At 43.6% G+C, this 20,937-nt stretch overlaps 1 protein-coding gene and 1 non-coding gene across 2 annotated transcripts in view; one reads left to right on the plus strand and one right to left on the minus strand.

Annotated features, from left to right (window-relative positions):
* The window catches only part of LOC126162033 (ankyrin repeat domain-containing protein 6), a 688,216-nt gene that overhangs the window by 249,636 nt on the left and 417,643 nt on the right, over positions 1-20,937 (minus strand). The gene's annotated exons all lie outside the window — the stretch shown is intronic.
* Positions 12,899-12,970, plus strand: Trnat-agu (transfer RNA threonine (anticodon AGU)). The gene has a single exon. It is a non-coding gene; the product is annotated as a tRNA-Thr (tRNA).

Here is a 20,937-nt window from a genome sequence, read left to right on the forward strand (position 1 = left end):
GTCGGTGTTAATGGCACTTGCAACATAAACTTTATTCCCATTACTTGTCGAAAACATATTTGAGAAGGTGGCTGTCGCAAAATGCTAGTGGATTCTTCGAAAGCCGGCCGCGGTGGCCAAGCGGTTAAAGGCGCTACAGTCTGGAACCGCGCGGCCGCTATGGTCGCAGGTTCGAATCCTGCCTCGGGCATGGATGTGTGTGATGTCCGTAGGTTAGTTAGGTTTAAGTAGTTCTAAGTTCTAGGGGACTGATGACCTTAGAAGTTAAGTCCCATAGTGCTCAGAGCCATTTGAACCATTTTTGATTCTTCGAAAGAAGAAAACAGCAACCAGTCTCTGTTAATAATGCTGTTTATTTACACAAAAAAGTTCATCTTCAGATGGGTGTTCACAGCTTATACAACATTTTTTGTTTGTTTTTTAGATCAGTTGCTGGAAAAAAAAGCAGCCAACGTCTTATAGTGAAAGTATCAAACCTGTCAGAAAACTAGTGACCCCCAAAAAATGGGAGAAAGAAACAGGCTATGTTGCTCGGATCTTCTTTGAACGTACGGTCGTAATTTCAGTAATAAACATCTTCGCGATGCTTTTAATGGAAGTTAATGCTTCCCAGAAAGCGGAGGATGGGCACTGAGGGCGAATACTATCCACTCTAGTAACAGGTACGTATTTTGGAAGAACAAATCAATAATCCGAGAGACATTACTACAAGGAATTGTAAATAACTGGAAGACAGAATAATAATTGTATTTGAGGGATGCCATAAAAACTGCTGACTTAAGCACAATCACTTATTGTCCAACGATTCTCATATACGACCATCAGATTCGTACACTGGCATAAGAGTACGTAAGTACGCACGAGAAAATACTCGTATGAGATTTCTATTCAAACACTTCCTCTGAGAGTCAAGCCTACTCTAAAACACCTTGTCATTATGTTTACCTGCTGAAAGGGCTTAAATATCAGTTTTCTCAGGAAGAATATATTTTGCATCCCTTACAGCCCCCGTTATTCGCGAGGCATTTGCATCGTAAGCCCATCATTAGTCTGAGCACGGGACTGCCTTTATCGATCTACCGGCAGTTTGTTCGGAACTGTGCATAATGCGTGCAATTAATTACAGCCCGGCCGGGACGAGTTTTGGGGTAATGGCGCACTGCGACGCGAAGGGATATCGCGTGCGGCGCTCTGTCCAGGAGCATTCGGTACCTGTACCAGCGTCTTCAGGGTCATAGGAAGCCTTTATGGTGAACAACAAGCATTTTTAAATTTGTTTCGCTTTTATCTAAACGAACAGCTGGTTGCATCAGTGGGATCACAAAATGTGAACAACAGTGTAAGATCGCTAGGTCGACTAATGAAAAGATGGCAGGAAAAACTTCTCGACCAGTCTATAATACGTCAAGAGGTCTAATACTTGGACATATAATGATGCTTCGCTTTTACGTAAAACTGTTCTGTTCTTAAGTCCCTCCTCCCCCCCCCACCCCCCTTTCCACCCTAACCATTATTATTTCCATAATGCAGGTCCTTAATTTTATCTTGTGTGCGCTCATATTCGAGCTACTTCTGACACCTAGAGCCACAACGAGATCGCTCGTAGTGGAGGTCAATCTAGAGAGTGTCCTGTAAGAGCACTTGCAGACAGGTTTCTGAATTTAGCATAGACACGAAGGCGGATAATTTGCGACGATAATATATTTCCATGCAAAAAATAAATCCGTTTGTGGTCAACGTCTAACTTCTTAAATAGATGGCTCCTCGAAGGGCGAACACACACTCTGCCTCAGACTAAGTGGCTTAGACACTGCGATACGTACATCTACTTACCAAATCACTAGAAGTAGCAAATCTTTGAGGGCCGCTTGAATGAAAAATTATGTTGTGCTGTAGCCGCCAGCTTGAACCGACAACATGAAACAGCTCAACCGGGCTATGCTCTAGGATGAATTTCTCATTTATTCATATACACATACTGCTGTTACAGTACATACAAAAGCTATAGTCTCTCTGGTAACCATCGCAGACGCGTATCTCTCTCCTCCACCACGCAGTCGTTTTTGATTTTAGGTGAATGGTATAGAGATGCGAGGCTGTTGAATATTTTGTGAAAGCAATGCCTGGGACACTAAACTCATAGTGTTTCTAAGTAGCGTCAGGCGGTTTCCGGAATAACTGCGGTGTATAAACTTGGAGAAATGCATGACTCACGCTGTGCTGTGTTGCAGTACACTTATTCTCTAACGGTTTAGATCATGGACCATATTTACAGTGAAAAAATATCTATTGTAATAACTTCACATGGCATATATCAAGTTGTCACAATAGACATTTTTCCACTCTGAAGATGGCCCATGATCGCAACCGTTAGTGAATAAGTGTATTGTGAAGCAGCATCTCCAGGTATCTCGATGCTGTTGACAGCTGAAACAAAATTTTTATCCTTTAATAAAGGCACTCCCGATTCCTTTTCGTCTCTTTCTCTAACTGAACTGGATATCCTTAGACTACGGTCATTATGGACCTATCAGACGGCATGACGCTTTAAGTCGTAAACCGAAAAAGAAATGGATGTGTTTCATCAGATTAACTGTGCACAAATTCAACTCTTCATACAACATGGGGAGTACCACTGCAGAATCGGTGATAAAAGGAATATGTGGAAATCACCAACTGTTAGAAGGTTCAGTACGATAGGATATGGGTTAAGACATCAGACATTAACTTATATAGTACTTAACCACAAAGGGCGAAAGCTGCAGGGGAATAGAGATATTAGAAAATGGCTCTGAGCACTGTGGGACTTAACATCTGAGGTTATCAGTCCCCTAGAACTTAGAACTACTTAAACCTAACTAACCTAAGGACATCACACACATCCATGCCCGAGGCAGGATTCGAACCTGCGCCCATAGCAGTCCCGCGGTTTCGGACTGAAGCGCCTAGAACCGCTCGGCCACCGCGGCCGGCTAGAGATATTAGAATATACGCATCAAGTAACTCCTCAGTTTACGTTGGATGGAGTTGCTACTGTGAGCATGGAACTGGCACAACAGAGGAAATAGTGGCTCGTCGCATATATCAGTCAGAGGACAGTTGAGTCATAAAACGGATGAAAAAAAGGCAAATCTACAGTGACATTTGTGTAAATAGCAATATATTTAAAGAATGACCCGTATTAAACTAAACTTGGAATATGTGTTGATCGCCGGCCGGTGTGGCCGTGCGGTTCTAAGCGCTTCAGTTTGGAACCGCGTGACCGCTACGGTCACAGGTTCGAATCCTGCCTCGGGCATGGATGTGTGTCATGTCCTTAGGTTAGTTAGGTTTAAGTAGTTCTAAGTTCTAGGGGGCTGATGACCTTAGAAGTTAAGTCCCATAGTGCTCAGAGCCATTTTTTGTGTTGATCATTATACCAGTCACCAGCCATATATGAATAGGACAGCAAGGAGATATCAAATATGCAGGCTGAATGGCAGAGTGTTTGAGTGCAAAAGACAGGTTTATGTTAAATCATGAAGTAAAGAGAATACAAACTAATGGTCTGTGTTGAAACAAGCGCCATACTGCCTCGTTGACGTCAAAGAGCGCAGCATCAGATGTGAGGGACTCCGAACGGCGCAAAATTTTCTGACAAATATGTTTGTCATAGCGTGACATTTCGGTTCGTACAGGACATCTTGCTACGACAGCGATGCGCGTGTACAACGAGTGGACAGAAGAGCTGCTACTGAGTGCGCACACACTGTGGCCACGACACGGGTCGTCGGCATGGTCGCTGTGGCCCATACAGCTACTTTGACTGTGTCGGCTCGACGCTGGAGCACTGCAACGGTTGTGCACCTGTCTACGTCGACGTTTTTGGCGTTGTCCGCTGTGGGCTAGACTGGGGGAACTTATGCCACCACTCTTCTTGCTTTCTTTCTTTTCCTGCAGCTGTGGAATTTAGCATACAGGGTGGTCCATTGATGGTGACCGCGCCAAATATCTCACGAAATAAGCGTCAAATGAAAAAAACTACATAGAACTAAATCATAAAGGGGTAGGTCAAAGCTGCTTTTCTGTCCGGTTGGCAATGTGGTCTATGTTATTAGCCGTGAAAACACACCACGTGGGTTATAAAACGGTCAGAAAGACTGCTTTCCTCCTCATTTGTTGCTCAGTCCTGTCTCATTAGTTTCTCATTCGTTTACCGTGTCTCAGTCGTTCTTTGTCGACGTGAACCTTGGCAAGCACTCTGCCGCTATGCTAGATAACAGCACCTTGAATGCACACTTGCAGAGTCCCGTCTTGCTGTTAATTCCGTAGCGTCGCGAGAATACGACGCTAACGGATGCCCGAGTTTAGACCCCGCACGCCTAGGATAGACGATACGACCTGCCGCCCATTTACGTGCTGTCGATAGGATGGTAAGCGCTGTAGTCTACGAAATCCCTTGCAACGAAATCTAGAACTCTCATAGCTATTTATTCTCTTTGTGTGTAGTTTTTCCCGAATGGATTTGAAATTCCTTGTGTCCTATTATCGCGTCCCAAACCAGAGTGGTCCTTGCGATTGAGCGACTGAGTTTGGGGTGAAAGGGTAATAGTCTGTTTGCCTAAGTGAGAGGGGGTCTTGACCTGACTATGTTGTTAAAAATCCTTTATTACAAAAGGTAAGTACTGGAATTAGTACTGAATGACGAAAACTGAGTGTTTTACAACTTCTGACTTTGTTCAGAAAATACCCCCAACCTAGTATTACGTTTGCTCTAAATGGATTCTATCCACGAAAGACCAAGTCCTTACGCAGGGACAGTGGCTAACACCGTTCCGTCTATTAAAATAATCTGAACACTAACTACGTCTGCACCCACGACACGACGCGCAGGAGCCCGCAGCTACCCAGCTAGAACTCCAGCTACAGTTGCGAACTACTGCTGATAACTCTCCTCAGCCCTGCTCGGCTAATACGAGGGCTATTCGGAAAGTAAGATCCGCATGGGTGCGAAATGAAACCACAGTGAAAAACCGATGAAGCTTTCCACAGACGTGTTGAACAGTGTCCCTAGTACGGCCGTCGATCGCGGCGCGTAGCTCTTTTCAGCTCTGAGCGCACAGTGAGTACGTAAAGATGCGTCGAAAATAGTGACTCCCGTCAAATATGAGGGCCTGGTAAGAAATGCTGCCTGATGTCATGCAGCCCACATAGCATAACTGTCATGCATTTCCTGTCATACGTTTCCTTCTTCATGATAAATCTCGGCCGCACTCTGCAGAGGCTATGAAGATGCTCCTGCAGCGTTTTCGATGAGAGTGTTTGATCACCGACAATACAGCCCGTAATTGGCTCCCTCCGAGTTTTATCTCTGTTCACATGGACTGCATGTTTTGAAGACAACATTCTGGCACAGTCAACGAGCTGTAGAGCAGCATACAGTATTGTCGGAAAGCACTGGCGGCTGCCTTCTATGACTAGGGTATTAGAAAGTTGGTACAGAGCTATGACAAATGTCGTAAGTTGGAGCGGCGACTATGTAGAAAGGTAGCAGGAAGGTGTAGTTACCTGTTGCAAATAAAACAGTGTTTATTTTCACAGTGGTTTCCATTTCGCGACGGATGGGACTGACTTTCTGAATAGCGCTCGTATGCTCGGCTGTTTCCGCCAATCTCTCCATTTCCACTAGGAAATGCAATGACTGTCTTGACTCTCTCTTCAGAGCGTCTGCATCCGAGTTTAAGTCTATTTTTTCTTCGCCCCTGTCAGTCACTGATTTGGTGTAATATTGAAGGCCCTCGCCATCTCACTGATTCCAATTACGCACTGTTTTTCGGAAGATGAGCGGGGGGGGGGGGTGGGAGGGGGCGAGGGAGGCGTCTGTTGTAAATTCATGTCCTAGCCCTGCTAAAGGCTCTCCATGACGTGTATGTTCAAAAATGGTTCAAATGGCTCTGAGCACTATGCGACTTAACTTCTGAGGTCATCAGTCGCCTAGAACTTAGAACTAATTAAACCTAACTAACCTAAGGACATCACACACTTCCATGCCCGAGGCAGGTTTCGAACCTGCGACCGTAGCGGTCGCCCGGCTCCAGACAGACTGTAGCGCCTAGAACCGCACGGCCACTCCGGCCGGCGACGTGTATGTCCCCCAGAGCTATTCCTCCTTGCAAACTGGCCTCAGGACTGGAAGGCAGCTTAAACTGATCTCAACAAGAAGTGCGTTACAATTCCGAATTTTTTCCCCCTAAAATTTCTTCTGTTCTGCTACTCTTTCTTGATGGGCTTGGCAGCCGTAAATGGACCACTACAACAACAGAGTCCCTCAATAATAATCCGTTTTAGAGCTTCCGGCAGCACTAAACCTAATTCTTTCCCTCTGACTCTCGCAGGAGCGCTGTGCTCGCTAGTTTTGTGCAGCCTTTACCCCTCATCCCCATCTGTCTCTGACATGACGTAATGCTGAAGGCGTGCTGCCTTCACATTGGCTCTCTTTTGCACTCTTCCTTAGTAACTGAGGCTGAGTAGAGAGGGCGTTTCTAGCGTGTTATTTCCATGATATGACACAGGTTCCCTTTCCAGAACGCCTCTCTCTGTCTTCTATCCTTGTGCTCGATGTTACTTTGGAAAACTTTCCATCCCCTTATTTTGAGATAGGTGTGTAGTGAGCACACTTGGTAAGGATAATGCTGTATGCTAACGTCGCATCCGGTGGTTGCGGCCACTCTGGCCGGCTGTATACTCGCCGTCGAGTGACGCCAGGCATCCTGCCGATTCCCGCTACTGCACTGAATCTGGTTTACATTTTCTTTGTAAGACTCGGCCCTTTTCCTCTGTGGATACGACAAAGTTTGGGCAGAAATACCTGCAGTACGACGAGAAGTCTGACGCTGCCACGGTCCTGATCAGAGGGCAGAGGCGGTAAGAAGTTGCTAATCTGAGAGTAGGAAAGCGACAGTCAGCGACTAACCCCAGCATTTGCGAGGGTGAACTTTTTTGAGCCACCGGTGCGATTTTCCTCTTAATTTCTGGAAACCACTATACTTTCGAGGCCTCCAGCGAACAGCACGCCTACGCTAGGCCAGAGCGGAAGTGATGAGCGAGCTGTAAGAGAGCGCCGGCTCCAGACCGCAGCCAGTCGTGGCCTATGGCCGGCGTGCCTCCTCCCACCCCTTCCACAGCAAGTGGCTGGGAAGGCAAGAAACCAGTCCTGCCGCGGCGTAAATCTAACGCCGCCATCTGCTGCGGCCGGCTGGCCGGCTCGCGGCAGGAGGCGCCTCTGCCCAGCCTCGCCCTGCTCTGCCATTGTGGCCGTCTGCAGAGACGCGCGCCGCTCTTCACCAAACCTGTTCTCGCTTTCCGATTGCGCCGGCTTCGTCGCTTGCCGCGTGTATTTGTCCCCAATCTGGTTTCGGCCGGGACAGCTCTTCGCCACTGATTCTCCTCCTTTTTCTCGCATTCTCGTTATAATTGCGAGATAAAGTGCCAAATAAATCCGCGATTCTGCGCGGAATATACACCGTGTCCTGTATATCTTAATAACCTGCTGCTGTTCCCACTGCTGGTGCTGGGGGGGGGGGGGGGGCGTTCAAAACGGCAGCGAGCGCTTTCAGTCTTGTGTCCCAGTAAACATTAGCCTTATCAACATTATTCTATTAATGTATCGCACGGCAGTACGTAGTAGTAGCAGTAGTACACATAACTTGAAAATATGTAAATATAAAATGATAAACTACAATCAAATGAAACTATATGGTTCCAGAGAGCTTATCAAGTCACAGATATCTATCATGTACATATGCAGACTGAAGCGACGAACGAAAATTTGAACCAAGGCCGGTATTCGAACTCGGTTTTCCTGCTCACTAGGCAAAAGCAATAACCACTACGCCGCCTGGCAGAGTTGAAACGTCCCCTTTGGAAAATTTTAAATGACTGTGCTGGTAAACCTCTTACGTTATTTGATTTTCAAACAGCTGAGCAGAACTGAACGTACTCAGATATTTCTCTCTTTACTTATTCTCGTCAACACTAAACTGACACAATATTTTTAGCGCAACGCAATCTGACTTTCAATAATCCCTACAAAAGAATAGCCCTGACTGACAATAACTTATATCTTTCATGAATCACTTACCTCACAAAAATCTTCGTTACTCGAACTACTGTAATACAGCGAGTGCCAATACTGCCAGCTAAATAAAAGATTGTAACTACTGAAGGCACTAATTACTGATAGGCATAGTTAGCAAATGAAAGATTTTGATAGAGAACAAACAATGTATTTACCTTAATAATGTTCAAAGGTCATCATATATATATTGTTTGTTCTCTATCAAAATCTTTCATTTGCTAACTATGCCTATCAGTAATTAGTGCCTTCAGTAGTTACAATCTTTTATTTAGCTGGCAGTATTGGCACTCGCTGTATTACAGTAGTTCGAGTTATATATATATATATATATATAAGTTCATGATATCCAGTATTACAAATTTACTCTTTCTGATGGACTCACGTCCAGATTGTCCGCTCTCAAAAGTCTGCCATTTCTCTCCCCACGTCCACCACTGCTGGCGGCTCACCTCCAACCAGTGTTGCCAACTCTAAAAAATCCGAGTCGCTACATTTAATATCAAAAGTCGCTAAAACTGATTTTACTAGGGGTGTACTGAAAATTTCTTGCTGTGAATGGTGCAGTAAGCCAGTGGGGGGGGGGGGGGGGGGGGGTAATAAAATATTAATAAAAATTGTCTTATACGTAATTGCTATATTGTCTTAATTAAATGACGCATCGCTTGCAACAACATACATATAAAATACGCTAACATTTAATTAAACATGTTATCATAATTGACGCAACACATAAATTGTTGTTTCAATCACAGTAGTCAAATATACTAGAAATGTACAACTATATTTGTAACAAAAGGAAGCAAGAACTCAAATTAGGTTACAAAATATATACATACCGGTATGTGAGATATTCATCGTCGTCACTCAGAAGATCGAATAACTTTTCTGTTTCATGATCTGACAGAAATGTAGTTGATGTAGAGGGTTGAACGTCGCTCGAAAGATGATGTTGCAGTTCGACTGGTTTTGTCGCAAAAGAGTAACTTTTGTTCGTTCCAATAGGCTCCAATACGTCTGACGGTATGTCAAAAGATGCACAATCTTTATTTTGTTTCTTCAGTTAGTCTCTCAATATGATCAAAGCATTAGTTGTCTTTAACGATAATCTGTTACGTTGTTTAGTTTTTATAATGTTCATAGAACTGAGTATTCTTTCCAATTCTGCATTTGAATGGGGTAGGCATAGAACAGTCATTGCTAGCTGTGAAATCAAAGAAAAAGAATTCTCCCCTGCGGAATTTTTATACTGCAAAAACCTCACTCCAAAATCGAACAGTAGTGTTATTCCACCTAATGAAGTTGATATTATGGCATCCTTGCAGCATACCTCCTATGAAATCGCCACTAAAACCCAATTCTTTGGCTACATCCGCTACAGCATTATTTTTATTTACTTTTAGTGTTTCTTCAACATTCATCATTGACATTTTTTTTCAGGATCGTAACGTTACTTGGCAGTCTTTGTTGAATTTCTTTTATGAGTTGCAGACTAAACTGAATGCATCTCTTCTTCAAATAAACTTTATTTTCTTCAGACACACTTGACTCAGACAATTTCTGTTCAAACATAAAGCCAAGGTTCGGATTTGCATAAATACATTCGCTTGGAACTGGTGTTGTCAACAAATCAACAGTTGGAAAAACAATTTTTTGTCCGGGTGACTGCATGAGAAATACAAGTATATCTAGTAATTTAGTGGGGTCATTGTCTTCTCCTTCAAAAGCTTTTACTGCTTTTTTACGTCTTTTAAAGCATGTTTAAAGTAAAACGTGTAAAGATGATTTTGAGTCCTCACAATACATCTTGTGCAAAAGATCGGCAGTGTAACAATTGTCTTGAACCATGGCAAGCGAAAAATGTAGCTTTAGTTCTTCCCACTGTTCCAGAATTCTTCGTATTGCTGGTTCAATTGAAAGCCACCTTGTTGCACAGAACTCAAAATTTTTAGTGGCTGTTTTCCACAATTTACTGTCTCATAAACCTTTTTATATTCCTCTTGTCTTTTGGGTGAAATGGAGAACCAATGGTAGGTTTCCCGTATAAGAAACTCTATGTTTCTAGGTATGGTATTCACTGAGGCGTGCGAAACTGCAAACTGAAGAGAGTGACAAATGCAACGGATCAATACCAAATGCTTCAAACCATATTCTCTATTGAGTTGTTCGAAAAGCTCATTGTTTATTCCAACCATTGCAGAAGCATTATCTGTGCCAATTCCTGCCATATTAGCGATTGGAAGTTTGAAATCTTTCAAAGAATTCACAAGAACAGCAGCCAGATTTCTTGCATCTGCAGTTTCTACTACAGCGAGTTTGAGAAATGCTGATCTAATGGTTTGGTTGTTTACACTATAGTACCGTATAACGATACCTAGCATTTTGGATATTGATACTGTGGTGTCACCGCCAGACTCCACACTTGCTAGGTGGTAGCTTTTAAATCGGCCGCGGTCCGCTAGTATACGACGGACCCGCGTGTCGCCACTGTCAGTAATTGCAGACCGATCGCCACCACACGGCACGTCTAGAGAGACAGATCCTAGCACTCAGCCCAGTTGTACAGCCGACGTTGATAGCCATGGTTCACTGACAATTACGGTCTCATTTGCCGAGACGATAGTTAGCATAGCCTTCAGCTACATTTGCTACGACCTAGCAAGGCGCCGTATTCAATTGATATTGAGATTCTATTAATGTATCATCAAGAACGATGTTCTACAAATGTGGATTAAAGGTAAGTATTCCAGAAGCTACGTACTTTTCTTTATAGCATTCATTACGTATCCTGTTTCAGACCTCACGCCAGTCTGCGTGAGTTTAAGCGCGTGCCTTTCGGCTTCCTCTCATTGTGTCTAGGCTGTCTTGTCTAGACACAACAGATACATCTGTGGAGTCATCTATTAGTACACTGTATTTTTGGTTACCTATATCTTCAACCAATGATTGTGCAAAATATGGAGCCAAAACTTCAGTTATAATGTTAGTGCACTTTGTACGATGTAATTGCATGTTTTTACCGCCCTCATCACCGGAAAACACCTTCTTACACTGTATTCCTTAATGATCTACAGCTAAAATAGACCAATGTTCAGCAATAAATAAAGAGAGGGCGCCTTCCGCTCTGTTTGCTATTCTAACTGAAGTTTTCGGAACAATTTTCACAGGTAAGGTGCTTTGTATTTTTTTTAAATCAATTTTTTGTTCATGCTTAATAGTTTCCGAATGCTTTCTAATATCAGACAATTTAGCATAAAACTCTGTTGCACATACTTGACATCTTCCCTTGGATAAGTCTCCAACGACTAGTTTCAGCCACCCACTGAATTCAGGTTCTGCTTCCCACGCATCCCGGTATTTTTGAGCGTACTGCTTCTTCTTCTGCGGTAAATCTATTATGTAAGCCACCACAACATAAGTTTCACCAATCTATAATCACTGAAAATACATTAAAACTCAGGCGAACTAGAGGTCATGAAACAATCTACTCACTCGATTACTCGATATCAGTCCTATTGTTCATCGTTTAAAACGTAATAATGTCTGAGACACCCTCACTGAATTTTTCTTGCGTTACCACTGTGCATGTGGTAATAATTTGACTGCGAGTTAAAATTTCGAAAAATTAGAGGTTGCTGGACAGAAATGTATTTTATTATACTTAATATTACGTATGTTTTTTGTCAATTCGAAAAATAAGGGAGTTCAAAAGTTTCAGAAATATAGATCGATACGCTATCGACAATAACAGGCTAGTGGGTAATGAATAATGAATTGTTCTATAGTCAAGGTTTTCTTACTCTATAGGCAATTCCCACATTTAGGTTTACTTAATGCTGAACGATGCTACATGATCTGCCAAGAACTTAATTTAACTTAGTAAATCTAGAACAAAGTCCATGTAGTACCCATTCTATAGTTAAAATCTTAGTTTTGTTAATGAAAATACTGGCCCAAAATAGTCTTGATTAGTACTTCAAAAGTCGTTATTACTCCAAAAGTCGCCAGATAAGTCGCTAAATAATTTTTGTCGCTAAAAAATTTTTTTTGTCGCTAAGACGAAGGCAAAAGTCGCCATTTCTAGCGACAAAGTCGCTAAATTGGCAACACTGCCTCCAACTGCGCAACGCTACGCGCTGTTAACATCCAACTGCCCAACACTACAATAGCAAATATTCCAACAATGCAAACCAGCCACAGACTGCACACAGCAGTCAGTGATTTTCATGCAGAGCGCTACGTGGCGTTACCAACATATAAACCTAAACAGCCTACTTACAGAGTGACTTTGCACAACTGAGCGGACTACCTTAGCACGCCTCCCTCTTGAATCCAAATTTCCATTCATGCCCCAGCCCACTTGGCATTCCCCCCCCCCCCCCCCCCCAAAACTCGAACAGCATTGCAAACGCTCTCTAACTGTTTTGGAATGGCACCTCAGCATCGAACAAAATGGCGGATTCTGCCTAAAACCCAGGCACATGTGCTCTAATCAAATAAAACCATACGGTTCCAGACACCTTTACAAATCTCAAACATCTATGATCTATATATGTAGACTGAAGCGACGAATAAAAACCTCTGGAACCTTTGTAGTTTCATTTGAATCGAGCACCTATGCCTAGATTTCAGGTAGGATTCACCGTTTCTTTCGATGCTGAGGGCCATTCCAATGCAGTTTTAGACCTTCTGCAATACTGTTCAAGTTTAGGTGGAATACCAAGTGGACTGAAACTGAATGGGCATTTGGACAGAGCAGCAGGCACGCTAGGGTAGAGCCACTGTGCCAGGGTGGCGTAGTGGTAAGCCCATCTGCCTAGTGAGCAGGAGACCTGGGTTCGAATCCCGGACTTGGTACAAATTTTCATTCGTCGCTTTAGCCTGCATATATACGCTAAAAAATATAGCGTATGGCGGCAACACTGAAAGTTACGCAATTTCATGTTAGAATTCTAAGTCCAATGGTGTGAAGCAGATACTGGCAGAATTGGTTGTTTTCTCGCCGTGCTCCCCTCTTCCATTCCACATTACACAAACTGCCACTCCCCACCTTATGCTTCGTGGAGCTGCGTCTCGCATTGTGCATTCTGCCTTGTTCACATTTCCCTACAAAAACTTATGCCTGGAAGCTCTTGCATGGGATCTGCGAAATATAAATGGTTCTTATTTTTTGAACACCTCTCCCATTCGCCAGTACTATCAAAGTTAGGTACGGTGATATTTTTCCAGATTGGTTTCTGGAACTGCAGCGAACTTCGTGGTGGATCGTTTTTGTGATTGTGGATGCGGAAGGTTTTGCGGCATGTCAGGGTCATGGAATGGCTACACCTCTCGCAAAGCCGACTGTTGTCGTCTTAGCTCAGGTGGTGCAGTGTTTGCCGAGCACATGTAATCATCAAGTCGGGGGTAGAAGGCTTTGTGTTTGAGTCTCCTGCTCCCCTCCCCCTCCCCCCGTTGTCCCAGCAAGTTTCCTAACGATGTTGATTCTGTCATACATTGTAGACTTACAATACCGTTATTTACATCATTTAAAACTTCTGGGCTGAGATCTTTTTCACTTTTCATTTTCTACTCCAAGAAGCAGACCCAGACCATTAAAGAGTCTCGGTTCTTTTCAACCAGTTGGATGGGAGTTGGGCAGAGGGAAACTCCATTGGGGATATTTGGGAGGGTACTTCCAGTTCTGGCATTCACCTGAAAACTAAGGAACACCTCCCAAAATTTTATCAGTTGTCCCAAAAAAATATTAAAATTGCTTGTATGTGTTTGTTAAGTGCGTCATATTGAATGTATTGTGTGAGCGACGGCTATCCTGAATGGCACAGTGGACTGTTCAAGTAATCACCCATGAGAGCAAGGGTCTTTGCAGACAAATTCCAGGCGAGCTCATAGAGGGCAGACGCAATCCTAATTGGAAACATTTGGAAGAGGTTTTCCAGTTTTAGCATTTGCGTTACAACCAATGGAAATTTCTTGAAAACTTTAGTCGGAACGGAGGGATAGGAGCTATTTTTAATTTAATTTTAGGACGAAATGGCCCGCACAAATCATATGAAGAGTTTGTCCAAACATTTATTTGTCCATGTGTATACTGGGTAAGGTCGATGACTTGCTCGACGTGTAAAGTATACGTGACGTGAGAGGGGCGTGAGATATGGAAATGATTATAGCGTTATTGGCTGGTAGACCCTGTCTGAGGCTGTTCGAACGCCTTGTGCAAGTCCTTTTGTTTGACGCCACTTCGACGACTTACGAGTCGATGGCGTTAGGAAAAGTCCTGGGTGACGGGCAGTGGTAGATATATAAAACTATTCCCTGGCGTTTCGTCTCCGACTACGGGAGACACCTTCGGAAGTAAAACGGCAACTACAGTCGGAGACGACACGTCAGGCAATACTTTTATATAGCGGCCGAGACCTCTCAGCCCAGAAGTTATACCTGAAGGTGATGTTTCTACGTTTAAATTTTTGGCGTGTGTGTTCAAAGTATTTCTTTAATTTTAATGAGAGGTCTGGCAAAACACCGAGAAGTTGTGTCATGCTATCTTCCCAGTGAATGTAACGTTTAGCTGTTAGACAGTTATTTAGCTGAAATGAACACACCGCTCAGCTTTGGAGGGAGTAGCCTCTCTTTTTCTAAAACATAGCTGTGGAGTGATTTCCAAGCGGTCCAATAAACTTCGCTCTCCTTCTTCGAATGGTTTACTGTGAGTTGCGATGGTTAGATCATCTGCGTCGCTGAATTTCGGACATGTATTAGGCGGCATATCGGTGATACAAATATTAAATAGCAATGATGCAAGTGCTGATGCTTGGGGAAGTTCATTTCTGATTTTGTTCGATTTGTCAGTATCAATTTGTTAGTATCCAACTGTGGCTTTGAATAATTTATTAACTTGTTTGTAATCAGATCTGTAAGTTGCGCCTAGAAAAGCACTGTTCAAGCTTTAGGGCAACTGTGTCATAAGCTGCAATCAGGTCAACAAACGTGACACAGATTTTAAGGCCTTTTCGAAATCGTTCCACTTTGCTATGATTAAAGTTACTGCTTGTACCAGCCACAGCAGTTTCAGATGCTTCGGAAACCGGCCTGAAGGGGTGGGACATTAGAATCGACGACTGCTTAGTGTTGTAGATAATGCGCTTTAATAATAGGAGCGTACACCTAAAATTTCTATTGGACAGAAGTTTGCTGGGTCATCAGGCGCTTTTCCCGGTTGTAAGATTGCTAAAGTATTGACAGTTTTGAAGTGATTTGGTACTCAAACTTCACACGTGGTCTCCTGCATACCTTTCGGTATTAGCGTTCTTGGAAGTGCACGCTCCTCTGCAGAGAGAAAATTAATTTTGGAAATCCCCTAAATGTAGTATACGGGACGAAAATCTGATAATAATTTTGTTCATTCCTTGCCCCGTTGTTCTGTAAATTCCGGTAATATCCTCCATCAGTCCCGCTTGCTTTCCCGATTCTTACTGATCTTTTTAGCCACTTTCGTCTTATATAATGCAGATCGAGAGCGAAATATGAAGTACGCCGTCACGGAAACATTTCTCAGACCAGCGGTGAAAGACTTTTGTTTGTCAAAAGTATATTCAACTAAGTTGCCTTTTATGTCAATAAATGTCATCCAAGGTTTTTCTTGTGGGCAGAATCCGTCCCTATGTAGAAGATGAGTAAGTATCCTTCCACCGTTCCAGAAACAGAAGGCTGCATTTACCTGTGCAATGATTCACGAATATTTTAGTTTCAGGAACAAATTCGGCGTCAGTACTTAGCCTTTCTTTTCATGGGGCTAAACTGTTGTTGGTGTAAAAATTAATCTTCGCTGTCGCTTTACAATGGTCGTATACGAGAGGGAAAGAAGAGAACGCAAGTGGAATCTTCAAAGAAAGAAAAATGTGCCATAAAGCAACAAAAGTGAGCTGTCGAAAGTGCTACAAACACCAGCAGGCACTCGAGATGTACTGCACGAGTGTTATGTAACAGTCAAGATAAGACCTCTAATTGGAAAACGTAATAAGGTGACTTCAGCGCCGCTGCTAATTGCAGACAGTATATTTAGCGCTCTCGTTGGTTAAGACACAGACAAACGAGTCATTGTTCTTGTAAGTAAAACAGAAACAGTAATAAATATAATTAGAAACAAAAGGTTTTGTTCACGCGGCTAATTGGATTAATGCTCGACTTGCAGTACCTCATTTCGCAAATAACGTTTGATTAATGAAACGAAATTTGGAATCGGTCTCTTGGCGTGCAAGCAGGTAAAACAGTATTATGAATAGTCTGCGATAATATGAACTATGTAATTACGACATAATTAATTTCGATCAAGCGATAAAAGAAATATGGAAAATGGGTTGTTTTGAATGGGGACTCCATCAGGAGATGCATGCACCACGACCACCACATCAGTATTAAGAACAAAAGGAGGATCAGCATTGGTAGTTGAAGTAGAAATCTTATTTCTGTTGCAAACAGATTTCAATCACCGCGTGACAATCAACAGTGCTTATAAATACAAGCAGTAAATTACAGTATCTGCACTTATCAATGAAGAGCACTTGTCAAACCGAAGATACAAATGGAGTTATTCGGTTAGGGACTGGTTGATAGAGTTGTTAGATATCGCCCTGAGGGATATCCTGCCAAATTCTGTCCAATTGGCGCGTCAGATCTACAAAATCCAAAGATGGCTGAAGGGCCCTGCCCACAATGCTTCTGACGTTCTCAATTTGGGAGTGATCCGATGACATTGCTGGCCAATATAGGGTTTTTCAAGAACAAACAGTAGAAACTCTCGCCGTGTGCCGGCTGGCATTATCTTACTGAAATGTAAGCCAAGGATGGCTTGCCATGATGGGCAACAAAACGGGACGTATATTATCATCGAAGTACCTTTATGCTGTAGTGGTGCCGCGGCTGACAACCACAGGGGTCTTACTATGAAAGGAAATGGCATCTCATACCATCATTCCTACCGGGCGGCACCACAAGGGAGGACTGCCGTATAATGCACCGTGCACACTGTGACCTCGTCACATCTGCTCCTGCATCCGAGAACAAGGAATGGACTCTTGCAACACTCTGTACCATTAGTTGGAGACTAGCACCAGCCGTACTAGAGACGTACCGTCCCATGCGAGGGCTGCCATTAACACAGCACCACATACGGCTGCGTTTGGAGTGGATCCGTGACTGAGAAGCACGGACTGCTGATGAATGACGTTGCGTCGTTTTCAGCCATGGCAGTGCTGCACTACCCCGGATGACGGTCTCCACTCTGTGATCTATGGGGAGGTGCCATTCCTTCAATGATTTTGTGAGTGGAGGCACACAGTTGTGTTATTTTGGCATCATGGGGTTTGGAGCCGTCAGGTATAACTAGGGAACGGCGTCCTCACATGCTATATCTCACAGGACAATACTGTGGTGCCATTTTTTAACAGGCTAATGCTAGTGCACACACGGAACGTGTGTCCATAAACTGTTTGCAGTTTATTGAGGTACTCCCGTAGATCGCCAGATCTACCCCAATATAATATCCTTGGGACCAGCTCGGACGTCAACTCCATCCTAGTGCCAGTACCCATGATATCAAGTGTCAGTTACAACAACTGTCTGGCATTCAGTGTGTGCAGGTGCAACGATATAATGATAAGTGGCTCATACTGCCAAGTTGTCGGTAAATTTGACTCGATATTGTTATCACTGGAGTAACATCATATACCGTAACAACCAGTGGAGTTTAATTTCGTTTCCCCATCTCCTTATGGGCACCTCACTTTTGTCGGGCTATCCCGGGCGTTCAATAAGTAAGAAAACACATTTTTTTCTGAAAGGAGGTTGATTTTATTCAGGATTCCAATACAGGATATTATTCGCCACTCTCTTGGCCACGATATCCCATTTTTCAATATAACCTCCGTTGAATGTGACGACCTTGCAGTACCGAACTGGGAGGGCCACTGTGCCCACGTGGTACCACTCAACTGGACGACGTTGTAGTCAATGTCTTGCTGTGTCAACAACCTCCTCATCATTGCGGAGCGCACCTTCATTAGGACAAACAGATGAGACAAGGTCCGAGATCGGGGCTTTAGGCTGGATGAGGAAGAACAGTCCAGTGAAGTTTTGTGACGGTGTTCGGCAAGAAATTGTCACGATCAGCCTCGTAAAGCGCAGCATGCGTCTCATTTGGCTTGTCATGTTTGTAAACACAGAGAGATAAGCGGTTGCGTAAAGACCAAGGTCAACGCTCACACTGAGTATCTCGCATGTGGATGATGAACTTGGCTCATTAATTGTTTTTTTAATAGGAATAAAGGAAAGGAAAGTATTTATTTAATTTCTATAATAATGGGTGAGATCACCAATGAGTTTAATTTTTTTTACAATTGTCAGCACCTTTGGCCCAAACTGATACAGATTCGGATTCATTTATTTTACGATGATTCCTGGTCCTGAGAAAGAACGGCATCGACGACAGGTAATATGATTTACCCATATCTCTATTGCAGACCTCTGCGATGTGATATGTCCGATACGCGATGACGTCCCTGCCGTTAAAACTTTCTAGCCCTGGAACATTACTGACTTTAGCTCCACGGACGAGGGCCACAGTTACCCATCCGTTATCATGCCGCAGGGTATCATTGTTGCTAATGGTAAAGTTAAGAACTCCACCACAAAAGATTGTTGGACCATGCAGCACGACTTCTGCACCTACATAGTTGTCCGTATTAATAGCAATATTGTCTATTGCTTTATAAACTGTAAGGCGCGTACGCCTTCTCATCCTATAATATCGTGGAATCTTCTGTGTGTTGCTCTTTGTGGTCTTCAGTTAGGTACCGACGAACTAAGTGGACACACATCTTTCAGTACCCCAACTGGAGGACGAGTGTTTCAGCACTACCAACAGAGACGTACAGATGGGGAAAAAAAAGTTCAAATGTGTGTTAAATCTTATGGGACTGAACTGCTAAGCTTACAGCCGGCGGAGTTGGCCGAGCGGTTCTAGGCGCTACAGTCTGGAACCGCGCGACCGCTACGGTCGCAGGTTCGAATCCTGCCTCGAGCATGGATGTGTATGATGTCCTTAGGTTCGTTAGGTTTAAGTAGTTCTAAGTTCTAGGGGACTGATGACCTCAGAAGTTAAGTCCCATAGTGCTCAGAACCATTTTTTGAACCTAAGCTTACACACTACTTAACCTAAATTATGCTAAGGACAAACACACACACCCATGCCCGAGGGAGGGTTCGAACCTCCGCCGGGACCAGCCGCACAGTCCATGACTGCAGCGCCTTAGACCGCTCGGCTAATCCCGTGCGGCCCATTTGAGAAGCACGGGATTCCAGGTTCCGGCTTGCTGGAGTCGCAGCTACTTGAGGCTGGCCAGAACGCTGCAGATCGGACAGGTTTGTACAACCTTGGTGCGATGGTAACAGACGTCTCGCCAAACAGTTCACTCTGCTTTTGTTCACAGCCATGTCTCCGTAGACGTTTTGCAAGCACTTATGAATATCTGCGATGCTCTGGTTTTCTGCCAAAAGAAACTCAATGACAGCTGTCTGCTTGGAAAGCACGTCCGTTGCAGATGTCATTTTGAAGTCTACGTTTAGCTCCGATACCTATCGGAACTTCATGAAACTGTAGATGAAGACATGGGATTATTTCGTGATATCCCACAACAAATTCCGCGTTTTTTCAACCGAAATTGGCCGAGGAAAAAAGCTGTGCTGCATTACTCAGTGAACGCCCCTCCTGTTTTGCAGATGACGGAACCATAAAGGCCAAAGGTAAGTCTGATGTAACGATACAGATTTCTTAAAGCCGAAATACCAGCCGAGTGATCGACTAGAGCTCGTTACTGCGTACTGTATCTGGCGTGTAAACTGGCCAACAGTCACGCAGAGTCCACGGTGCCTGCGTGATTAGTGTCCAGGTATGGACCGCAGTAACGAGGTCGTGCCAGTCGTTTGTTCAATGTGTACCTGGTGCATAATGGGTGAGGCGCACGGCCTGCAGATTGCCGAATCAATTACTGGCGACGCGTGACGAGGATTTGCACACAAATATGGAAGTATAGTGAAAATATTAGCGCACACCAGATTCAGCTGGCTGTTACGAATGGATCGACAGAAGACAAAGAAGAGCGCCATTGACAAGAGCTGGTCAACGGGTCCGGTTAACGTGCCAGCAAGCAGAGGTTTCCGACAAGTGGACTAATAAGTAAAGTCGCCAGACGGGCAATTCTGTGGTTGTGGTTGCTAATAGAAGCAAGACAGAAGGAAAATGGAGAGATGTTCATAGTATTTGGCGACCAGGAAAAAGCATTCGACAATGTAAAATGGTGCAATATGTTAGAAATTCTGGGGAAAAACCGGTAAGCTATAGTGAAAGAAGCTTGATATACAATATATAATAGAACCAACGGGGAACAATAAGAGGGCGAGACCAAGAACGAAGTGCTCAGATTAAAAAAAGATTTAAGACACGAATGCAGTCTTTCGCATCTCTTTTTCTATCTGTACATTGAAGAAACAATGATGGAAATAAAAGAAAGGTTCAAGAATGGAATTAAAATTCAAGGTGAAAGGACCTCTATGATAAGATTCGCTGATAACATTATTATCCTCAGTGAAATTGAAGAATAATTACAAGATATGCTGAATGGAATGAACAGTCAAATGAGTACGGGATACGGATTGAGAGTAAATCGAAGAAAGACGAAAATAATAAATTACAGCAGAAATGAAAACAGGGAGAATCTTAACATCAGAATTGAGGAGCGTGAAGTAGGCGAAGTCAAGGACTTCTGCCA

Source organism: Schistocerca cancellata, chromosome 2, assembly GCF_023864275.1.
Source record: "Schistocerca cancellata isolate TAMUIC-IGC-003103 chromosome 2, iqSchCanc2.1, whole genome shotgun sequence".
NCBI classification, from domain to species: domain Eukaryota; kingdom Metazoa; phylum Arthropoda; class Insecta; order Orthoptera; family Acrididae; genus Schistocerca; species Schistocerca cancellata.